Source organism: Oncorhynchus masou, unplaced genomic scaffold (genome assembly GCF_036934945.1).
Source record: "Oncorhynchus masou masou isolate Uvic2021 unplaced genomic scaffold, UVic_Omas_1.1 unplaced_scaffold_6812, whole genome shotgun sequence".
Taxonomy (NCBI): Eukaryota; Metazoa; Chordata; class Actinopteri; order Salmoniformes; family Salmonidae; genus Oncorhynchus; species Oncorhynchus masou.
Genome location: NW_027013263.1, coordinates 1,523 through 11,369, shown reverse-complemented (window position 1 = coordinate 11,369; position 9,847 = coordinate 1,523). Strand labels below are relative to the sequence as shown.

The window sequence follows — 9,847 nt, the reverse complement described above, 5'->3', positions numbered from 1 at the left end:
CCCAGACTGAAGTAGAGGTGCCAGTATCAGAGACGGAGGCCCAGACTGAAGTAGAGGTGCCAGTGTCAGAGACGGAGGCCCAGACTGAAGTAGAGGTGCCAGTGTCAGAGACGGAGGCCCAGACTGAAGTAGAGGTGCCAGTGTCAGAGACGGAGGCCCAGACTGAAGTAGAGGTGCCAGTGTCAGAGACGGAGGCCCAGACTGAAGTAGAGGTGCCAGTGTCAGAGACGGAGGCCCGGACTGAAGTAGAGGTGCCAGTGTCAGAGACCCCGGAGTAGAGGTCAGTGTCAGAGACGGAGGCCCGGACTGAAGTAGAGGTGTCAGAGACGGAGTGTCAGAGACGGAGGCCCGGACTGAAGTAGAGGTGCCAGTGTCAGAGACGGAGGCCCGGACTGAAGTAGAGGTGCCAGTGTCAGAGACGGAGGCCCGGACTGAAGTAGAGGTGCCAGTGTCAGAGACGTGCCAGACTGTCAGTAGAGGTGCCAGTATCAGAGACGGAGGCCCAGACTGAAGTAGAGGTGCCAGTGTCAGAGACGGAGGCCCAGACTGAAGTAGAGGTGCCAGTGTCAGAGACGGAGGCCCAGACTGAAGTAGAGGTGCCAGTGTCAGAGACGGAGGCCCAGACTGAAGTAGAGGTGCCAGTGTCAGAGACGGAGGCCCAGACTGACTGTCAGAGACGGAGGCCCAGACTGAAGTAGAGGTGCCAGTGTCAGAGACGGAGGCCCGGACTGAAGTAGAGGTGCCAGTGTCAGAGACGGAGGCCCAGACTGAAGTAGAGTGCCAGTGTCAGAGACGGAGGCCCAGACTGAAGTAGAGGTGCCAGTGTCAGAGACGGAGGCCCAGACTGAAGTAGAGGTGCCAGTGTCAGAGACGGAGGCCCAGACTGAAGTAGAGGTGCCAGTGTGCCCCGGAGTGTGCCAGTGTCAGGCGGAGGCCCAGACTGAAGTAGAGGTGCCAGTGTCAGAGACGGAGGCCCGGATTTAGAGGTGCCAGTGTCAGAGACGGAGGCCCAGACTGAAGTAGAGGTGCCAGTGTCAGAGACGGAGGCCCAGACTGAAGTAGAGGTGCCAGTGTCAGAGACGGAGCGGACTGAAGTAGAGGTGCCAGTGTCAGAGACGGAGGCCCAGACTGAAGTACAGGTGCCAGTGTCAGAGACAGAGGCCCAGACTGAAGTAGAGTCCCAGTGTCAGAGACGGAGGCTCAGTAAAAATAAATCACGGCTACAAAGAGAGGACCATTAGGAAACAAGTATGTCTGCAATTTAGGTTTGGGTTGGGTTAGAGTCAGGCTTAGGTTAGGGTCAGGGTCAAAGTCAGGGTTAGGGTCAGGTGAGGGTCAGGGTTAGGGTCAGGTTAGGGTCAGAGTCAGGGTTAGGTTAGGGTCAGGGTTAGGGTCAAGTTAGGGTCATAGTCAGGTTAGGGTTGGGTCAGGGTTAGAGGCAAGGTTAGGGTCAGGGTTAGGGTAGTCAGGGTTAGGGTCAGGGTTAGGTTAGTCAGGGTTAGGGTTGGGTTAGAGTCAGGGTTAGGGTTGGGTTGGAGTTAGGGTTGGGTTAGAGTCAGGGTTAGGGTTGGGTTAGAGTCAGGGTTAGGGTTGGGTTAGGATTGGGTTAGGGTTGGGTTAGAGTCAGGGTTAGGGTTGGGTTAGAGTCAGGGTTAGGAACAGGGTCAGGGTCAGATTTAAGGTTAGGATTAGGGACATGTACCAGGGTTAGCAGTAGGAACAGGGTCAGGGTTAGGGTTAGGAACAGGGTCAGGGTTTGAGTCAGGGTTATGGTTAGGAATAGGGTCAGGGTTTGAGTCAGGGTTATGGTTAGGAACAGGGTCAGGGTTGAGTCAGGGTTATGGTTAGGAAAAGGGTCAGGGTTGGGGTTATGAACAGGGTCAGGGTTTGAGTCGGGGTTATGGTTAGGAACAGGGTCAGGGTTTGAGTCAGGGTTATGGTTAGGAACAGGGTCAGGGTTTGAGTCAGGGTCAGGGTTAGGAACAGGGTTAGGGTTATGTTTAAGGTTGGGGTTATGAACAGGGTCAGGGTTTGAGTCAGGGTAATGTTAGGAACAGGGTCAGGGTTTGAGTCAGGGTTATGGTTAGGAACAGGGTCAGGGTCAGAGTCATGGTTATGGTTAGGATCAGGGTCAGGGTTTGAGTCAGGGTTATGGTTAGGAACAGGGTCAGGGTTTGAGTCAGGGTTATGGTTAGGAACAGGGTCAGCGTTAGGGTTATGTTTAAGGTTGGGGTTAGGAACAGGGTCAGGGTCAGAGTCAGGTTATGGTTAGGAACAGGGTGAGGGTTTGAGTCAGGGTTATGGTTAGGAACAGGGTCAGGGTCAGGGTTTGAGTCAGGGTTATGGTTATAGTTAGGAACAGGGTCAGGGTCGGGGTTAGGGTTAGGAACAGGGTCAGGGTTTGAGTCAGGGTTATGGTTAGGAACAGGGTCAGGGTTTGAGTCAGGGTTATGGTTAGGAACAGGGTCAGGGTTTGAGTCAGGGTTATGATTAGGAACAGGGTCAGAGTCAGGGTTATGGTTAGGAACAGGGTCAGGGTTTTAGTCAGGGTCAGGGTTAGGAACAGGGTCAGGGTTTGAGTCAGGGTTATGGTTATGAACAAGGTCAGGGTTTGAGTCAGGGTTATGGTTATGAACAGGGTCAGGGTTTGAGTCAGGGTTATGATTAGGAACAGGGTTAGGGTTTGAGTCAGGGTTATGGTTAGGAACAAGGTCAGGGTTTGAGTCAGGGTTATGATTAGGAACAGGGTCAGGGTCAGAGTCAGGGTTATGGTTAGGAACAGGGTCAGGGTCAGAGTCAGAGTCAGGGTTATGGTTAGGAACAGGGTCAGGGTTTGAGTCAGGGTTATGATTAGGAACAGGGTCAGGGTCAGGGTTATGGTTAGGAACAGGGTCAGGGTTTGAGTCAGGGTTATGGTTAGGAACAGGGTCAGGGTTTGAGTCAGGGTTATGATTAGGGTCAGGGTCAGGGTCAGAGTCAGGGTTATGGTTAGGAACAGGGTCAGGGTTTGAGTCAGGGTTATGGTTAGGAACAGGGTCAGGATTTGAGTCAGGGTTATGATTAGGAACAGGGTCAGGGTCAGAGTTCGGATTATGGTTAGGGTTAGGTTTCGGTTTAAGAACAGGCTCAGGGTTAGGGTTAGGGATAGGGTTAGGGTTGCTCACCCAGCGATGTTGGATATGGAGATGCTCTTTGACAGGTTGGAGCCGTGGAAGGGTATGATGGAGGTATGTCTTCGGGAGGGAACAACCAATGAGGAGTGGTCTTCTGGAGACAAGATGGCTGACCAGGGTCGCTCCCTCGAGGCACCCGCTGTGATGTCATAAGAGAGGGCCAGTGTCAACAGAGGAATGCGGTAGAATGGTATTGAGTTACGTCCAACATGGCACCCTAATCCTTACATAGTGCACTAGTGTTGACATCCAGCCCTGTAGGACTCTATAGGGAACAGATACATCCAGCCCTGTAGGACTCAATAGGGAACAGATACATCCAGCTCCGTAGGACTCTATAGGGAACAGACAACATGCAGCCCTGTAGGACTCTATAGGGAACAGATAAATCCAGCCCTGTAGGACTCTATAGGGAACATACAACATGCAGCCCTGTAGGACTCTATTGGAAACAGATACATGCAGCCCTGTAGGACTCTATAGGGAACAGATACATGCAGCCCTGTAGGACTCTATAGGGAACAGATACATCCAGCCCTGTAGGACTCTATAGGAACAGATACATCCAGCCCTGTAGGACTCTATAGGGAACAGACACATCCAGCCCTGTAGGACTCTATAGGAAAAGAAAACATGCAGCCCTGTAGGACTCTATTGGGAACAGATACATGCAGCCCTGTAGGACTCTATAGGGAACAGACAACATGCAGCCCTGTAGGACTCTATTGGAAACAGATACATGCAGCCCTGTAGGACTCTATAGGGAACAGACAACATGCAGCCCTGTAGGACTCTATAGGGAACAGACAACATGCAGCCCTGTAGGACTCTATTGGAAACAGATACATCCAGCCCTGTAGGAAACAAAAGATACATCCAGCCCTGTAGGACTCTATAGGGACAGACACATCCAGCCCTGTAGGACTCTATAGGGAACAGACAACATGCAGCCCTGTAGGACTCTATTGGAAACAGAAAACATGCAGCCCTGTAGGACTCTACAGATACATCAGCCCTGTAGGACTCTATAGGGAACAGACAACATGCAGCACTCTATAGGGAACAGATAACATGCAGCCCTGGGACTCTATAGGGAACAGATACATGCAGCCCTGTAGGACTCTATAGGAACAGATACATCCAGCCCTGTAGGACTCTATAGGGAACAGATACATCCAGCCCTGTAGGACTCTATAGGGAACAGACACATGCAGCCCTGTAGGACTCTATTGGGAACAGATACATGCAGCCCTGTAGGACTCTATAGGGAACAGATACATGCAGCCCTGTAGGACTCTATAGGGAACAGATACATCCAGAACAGAGGACTCTATAGGGAACAGACAACATGCAGCCCTGTAGGACTCTATTGGAAACAGATACATGCAGCCCCAGGACTCTATAGGGAACAGATACATCCAGCCCTGTGGACTCTATAGGGACCAGATACATCCAGCCCTGTAGGACTCTATAGGGAACAGACAACATGCAGCCCTGTAGGACTCTAGGGAACAGATAACATGCAGCCAGCCTGTAGGACTCTATAGGGAACAGATACATCCAGCCCCGTAGGACTCTATAGGGAACAGATACATAAAGCCCTGTAGGACTCTATAGGGAACAGATACATCCAGCCCTGTTGGACTCTATAGGGACCAGATACATCCAGCCCTGTTGGACTCTATAGGGAACAGACAACATGCAGCCCTGTAGGACTCTATAGGAACAGATACATGCAGTCCTGTAGAACTCAATAGGGAACAGATACATCCAGCCCTGTAGGACTCTATAGGGAACAGACAACATGCAGCCCTGTAGGACTCTATAGGAAACAGATACATGCAGCCCTGTAGGACTCTATAGGGAACAGACAACATGCAGCCCTGTAGGACTCTATTGGAAACAGATACATGCAGCCCTGTAGGACTCTATAGGGAACAGACAACATCAGCCCTGTAGGACTCTAGGGAACAGATACATCCAGCCCTGTAGGACTCTATAGGGAACAGACACATCCAGCCCTGTAGGACTCAATAGGGAACAGATACATCCAGCCCCGTAGGACTCTATAGGTAACAGATACATCCAGCCTTGTAGGACTCTATAGGGAACAGATACATGCAGCCCGTAGGACTCTATAGGGAACAGATACATAAAGCAGTAGGACCTATAGAACAGATACATCCAGCCCTGTTGGAACCTATAGGGACCAGATACATCCAGCCCTGTTGGACTCTATAGGGAACAGACAACATGCAGCCCTGTAGGACTCTATAGGGAACAGATACATGCAGTCCTGTAGAACTCAATATGGAACAGATACATCCAGCCCCTGTAGGACTCTATAGGGAACAGACAACATGCAGCCCTGTAGGACTCTAGTGGGAACAGATACATGCAGCCCTGTAGGACTCAATAGGAACTGATACATCCGGGTAGGACTCTGTAGGGAACAGATACATCCAGCCCTGTAGGACTCTGTAGGAACAGATACATCCAGCCCTGTAGGACTCTGTAGTGAACAGATACATCCAGCCCTGTAGAACTCTATAGGGAACAGATACATCCAGCCCTGTAGGACTCTATAGGGAACAGATACATCCAGCCCTGTAGGACTCTATTGGGAACAGATACATGCAGACTTGGATTGTATTCTGACTGGTTAACACCAACAGATCTGGGACCAGGACAGGGCTGTGGTGGCTCTGGTTAATACCAACTGATCTGGGACCAGACAGGGCTGTGGTGGCTCTGGTTAACACCAACAGATCTGGGACCAGGACATGGCTCTGGTGGCTCTAGTTAACACCAACAGATCTGGGACCAGGACAGGGCTGTGGTGGGTCTCTGTTAACACCAACAGATCTGGGACCAGGACAGGGCTGTGGTGGCTCTGGTAAACACCAACAGATCTGGGACCAGGACAGGGCTGTGGTGGCTCTGGTTAATACCAACTGATCTGGTGACCAGGACAGGACTGTGGTGCATCTGGTTAACACCAACAGATCTGGGACCAGGACAGGGCTGTGGTGGGTCTCGTTAACACCAACAGATCTGGGACCAGGACAGGGCTGTGGTGGCTCTGGTAAACACCAACAGATCTGGGACCAGGACAGGGCTGTGGTGGCTCTGGTTAATACCAACTGATCTGGTGACCAGGACAGGACTGTGGTGCATCTGGTTAACACCAACAGATCTGGGACCAGGACAGGGCTGTGGTGGCTCTGGTTAATACCAACTGATCTGGGACCAGGACAGGGCTGTGGTGGCTCTGGTTAACACCAACAGATCTGGGACCAGGACATGGCTGTGGTGGCTCTGGTTAACACCAACAGATCTGGGACCAGGACAGGGCTGACCAGATCTGTGACCAGGACTGTGCTGTGGTGGCTCTGGTAAACACCAACAGATCTGGGACCAGGACAGGGCTGTGGTGGGTCTCGTTAACACCAACAGATCTGGGACCAGGACAGGGCTGTGGTGGCTCTGGTAAACACCAACAGATCTGGGACCAGGACAGGGCTGTGGTGGCTCTGGTTAATACCAACTGATCTGGTGACCAGGACAGGACTGTGGTGCATCTGGTTAACACCAACAGATCTGGGACCAGGACAGGGCTGTGGTGGCTCTGGTTAATACCAACAGATCTGGGACCAGGACAGGGCTGTGGTGACTCTGGTTAACACCAACAGATCTGGGACCAGGACAGGCTGTGATGACTCTGGTTAACACCAACAGATCTGGGACCAGGGCAGGACTGTGGTGGCTCTGGTTAACACCAACAGATCTGGGACCAGGACAGGGCTGTGGTGACTCTGGTTAACACCAACAGATCTGGGACCAGGACAGGACTGTGGTGACTCTGGTTAACACCAACAGATCTGGGACCAGGGCAGGACTGTGGTGGCTCTGGTTAACACCAACAGATCTGGGACCAGGACAGGGCTGTGGTGACTCTGGTTAACACCAACAGATCTGGGACCAGGACAGGGCTGTGGTGACTCTGGTTAACACCAACAGATCTGGGACCAGGGCAGGACTGTGGTGACTCTGGTTAACACCAACAGATCTGGGACCAGGGCAGGACTGTGGTGACTCTGGTTAACACCAACAGATCTGGGACCAGGACAGGGCTGTGGTGACTCTGGTTAACACCAACAGATCTGGGACCAGGACAGGACTGTGATGACTCTGGTTAACACCAACAGATCTGGGACCAGGACAGGACTGTGATGACTCTGGTTAACACCAACAGATCTGGGACCAGGACAGGACTGTGATGACTCTGGTTAACACCAACAGATTCTGGGACCAGGACAGGGCTGTGGTGACTCTGGTTAACACCAACAGATTCTGGGACCAGGACAGGACTGTGATGACTCTGGTTAACACCAACAGATTCTGGGACCAGGACAGGACTGTGATGACTCTGGTTAACACCAACAGATTCTGGGACCAGGACAGGACTGTGATGACTCTGGTTAACACCAACAGATCTGGGACCAGGACAGGACTGTGATGACTCTGGTTAACACCAACAGATCTGGGACCAGGACAGGACTGTGATGACTCTGGTTAACACCAACAGATCTGGGACCAGGACAGGACTGTGATGACTCTGGTTAACACCAACAGATTCTGGGACCAGGACAGGGTTGTGAGTGACTCTGGTTAACACCAACAGATTCTGGGACCAGGACAGGACTGTGATGACTCTGGTTAACACCAACAGATTCTGGGACCAGGACAGACTGTGATGACTCTGGTTAACACCAACAGATTCTGGGACCAGGACAGGACTGTGATGACTCTGTTAACACCAACAGATTCTGGGACCAGGACAGGACTGTGGGTGGCTCTGGTTAACACCAACAGATTCTGGGACCAGGACAGGACTGTGATGACTCTGGTTAACACCAAACAGATTCTGGGACCAGGACAGGACTGTGATGACTCTGGTTAACACCAACAGATTCTGGGACCAGGACAGGACTGTGATGACTCTGGTTAACACCAACAGATCTGGGACCAGGACATGGCTGTGGTGGCTCTAGTTAACACCAACAGATCTGGGACCAGGACAGGGCTGTGGTGGGTCTCGTTAACACCAACAGATCTGTGACCAGGACTGTGCTGTGGTGGCTCTGGTACACCAACAGTATGACTATATATATGAGTATATTTAAGATGGACTCACGGTTTAACCCGCGTTTTGGTCTCCGGGTGACAACAGGAATGGTGGCTGAATCTGGAACTGCAAACTGCTGTCTGGCAGACTGGAGGGAAAACAATCCAGGACTTCAGTCGTGTGAATAAGTTCATGACCTTGATGTCCTGTAGGCTACTCATCCTATTGGCTGATAAAATGATCTAGTACATAAAAAATGATGTTCTTGTAGGCTACTCATCCTATTGGCTGACAAAATGAGCTAGTACATAAAAACATGATGTCCTTGAAGGCTACTCATTTTATAGGCTGACAAAATGGTCTGAAAAGAGTTTTAAATACAGTTTTTCCTTACCTTCATTTTCACCTTGACACAGACAGGCAGGCGCTTTCTACAACTCTTATGAACATAGCAAGCAGATTGATCTGAAAATAAAATAAAGTAACTCTAAATCTTAAGTAGAACTTCAACAGAATAATCTTCCAGGGGAGTTCTTTCATGTGTTATGAACTGTGACTGGGAGATAGACTGGTCTACAGAACCAGAGAGTTGGACCGGTCTACAGAGACAGAGTTGGACTGTTCTACAGACCAGAGAGTTGGACGGGTCTACAGAACCAGAGAGAGTTGGACGGGTCTACAGAACCAGAGAGTTGGACTGGTCTACAGAACCAGAGAGTTGGAGCGGGTCACCACAGAACCAGAGAGTTGGACTGGTCTACAGAACCAGAGAGTTGGACTGGTCTACAGAACCAGAGAGAGTTGGACCGGTCTACAGAGACAGAGAGTTGGACCGGTCCTACAGAACCAAGAAGTTGGACCGGTCTACAGAACCAGAGTTGGACCGGTCTACAGAACCAGAAAGTTGGACCGGTCTACAGAACCAGAGTTGGACTGGTCTACAGAACCAGAGAGTTGGACTGGTCTACAGAACCAGGGAGTTGGACTGGTCTACAGAACCAGAAAGTTGGACCGGTCTACAGAACCAGAGAGTTGGACGGGTCTACAGAACCAGAGTTGGACTGGTCTACAGAACCAGAGAGTTGGACCGGTCTACAGAACCCAGAGAGTTGGACAGGTCTACAGAACCAGAGACTTGGACGGTCTACAGAACCAGAGAAGTTGGACAGGTCTACAGAACCAGAGAGTTGGACTAGTCTACAGAACCAGAGAGTTGGACTGGTCTACAGAACCAGAGTTGGACTGGTCTACAGAACCAGAGTTGGACTGGTCTACAGAACCAGAGAGTTGGACCGGTCTACAGAACCAGAGTTGGACTGGTCTACAGAACCAGAGGTTGGACTGGTCACAGAACCAGAGACTGGACCGGTCTAGAACCAGAGAGTTGGACTGGTCTACAGAACCAGAGAGTTGGACCGGTCTACAGAACCAGAGAGTTGGACCGGTCTGCAGAACCAGAGAGTTGGACTGGTCTACAGAACCAGAGAGTTGGACTGGTCACAGAACCAGAAGTTGGACTGGTCTACAGAACCAGAAGTTGGACTGG

At 51.2% G+C, this 9,847-nt stretch overlaps 1 long non-coding RNA gene across 1 annotated transcript; it reads right to left on the bottom strand.

Moving 5' to 3' along the window:
* Positions 1-3,170: 3,170 nt before the first annotated feature.
* Positions 3,171-8,751, bottom strand: LOC135536900 (uncharacterized). Its single transcript, XR_010455089.1, has 3 exons — positions 8,696-8,751; positions 8,371-8,449; positions 3,171-3,312 (listed from the first exon to the last, which is right to left on the bottom strand). It is a non-coding gene; the product is annotated as an uncharacterized LOC135536900 (long non-coding RNA).
* Positions 8,752-9,847: the final 1,096 nt, after the last annotated feature.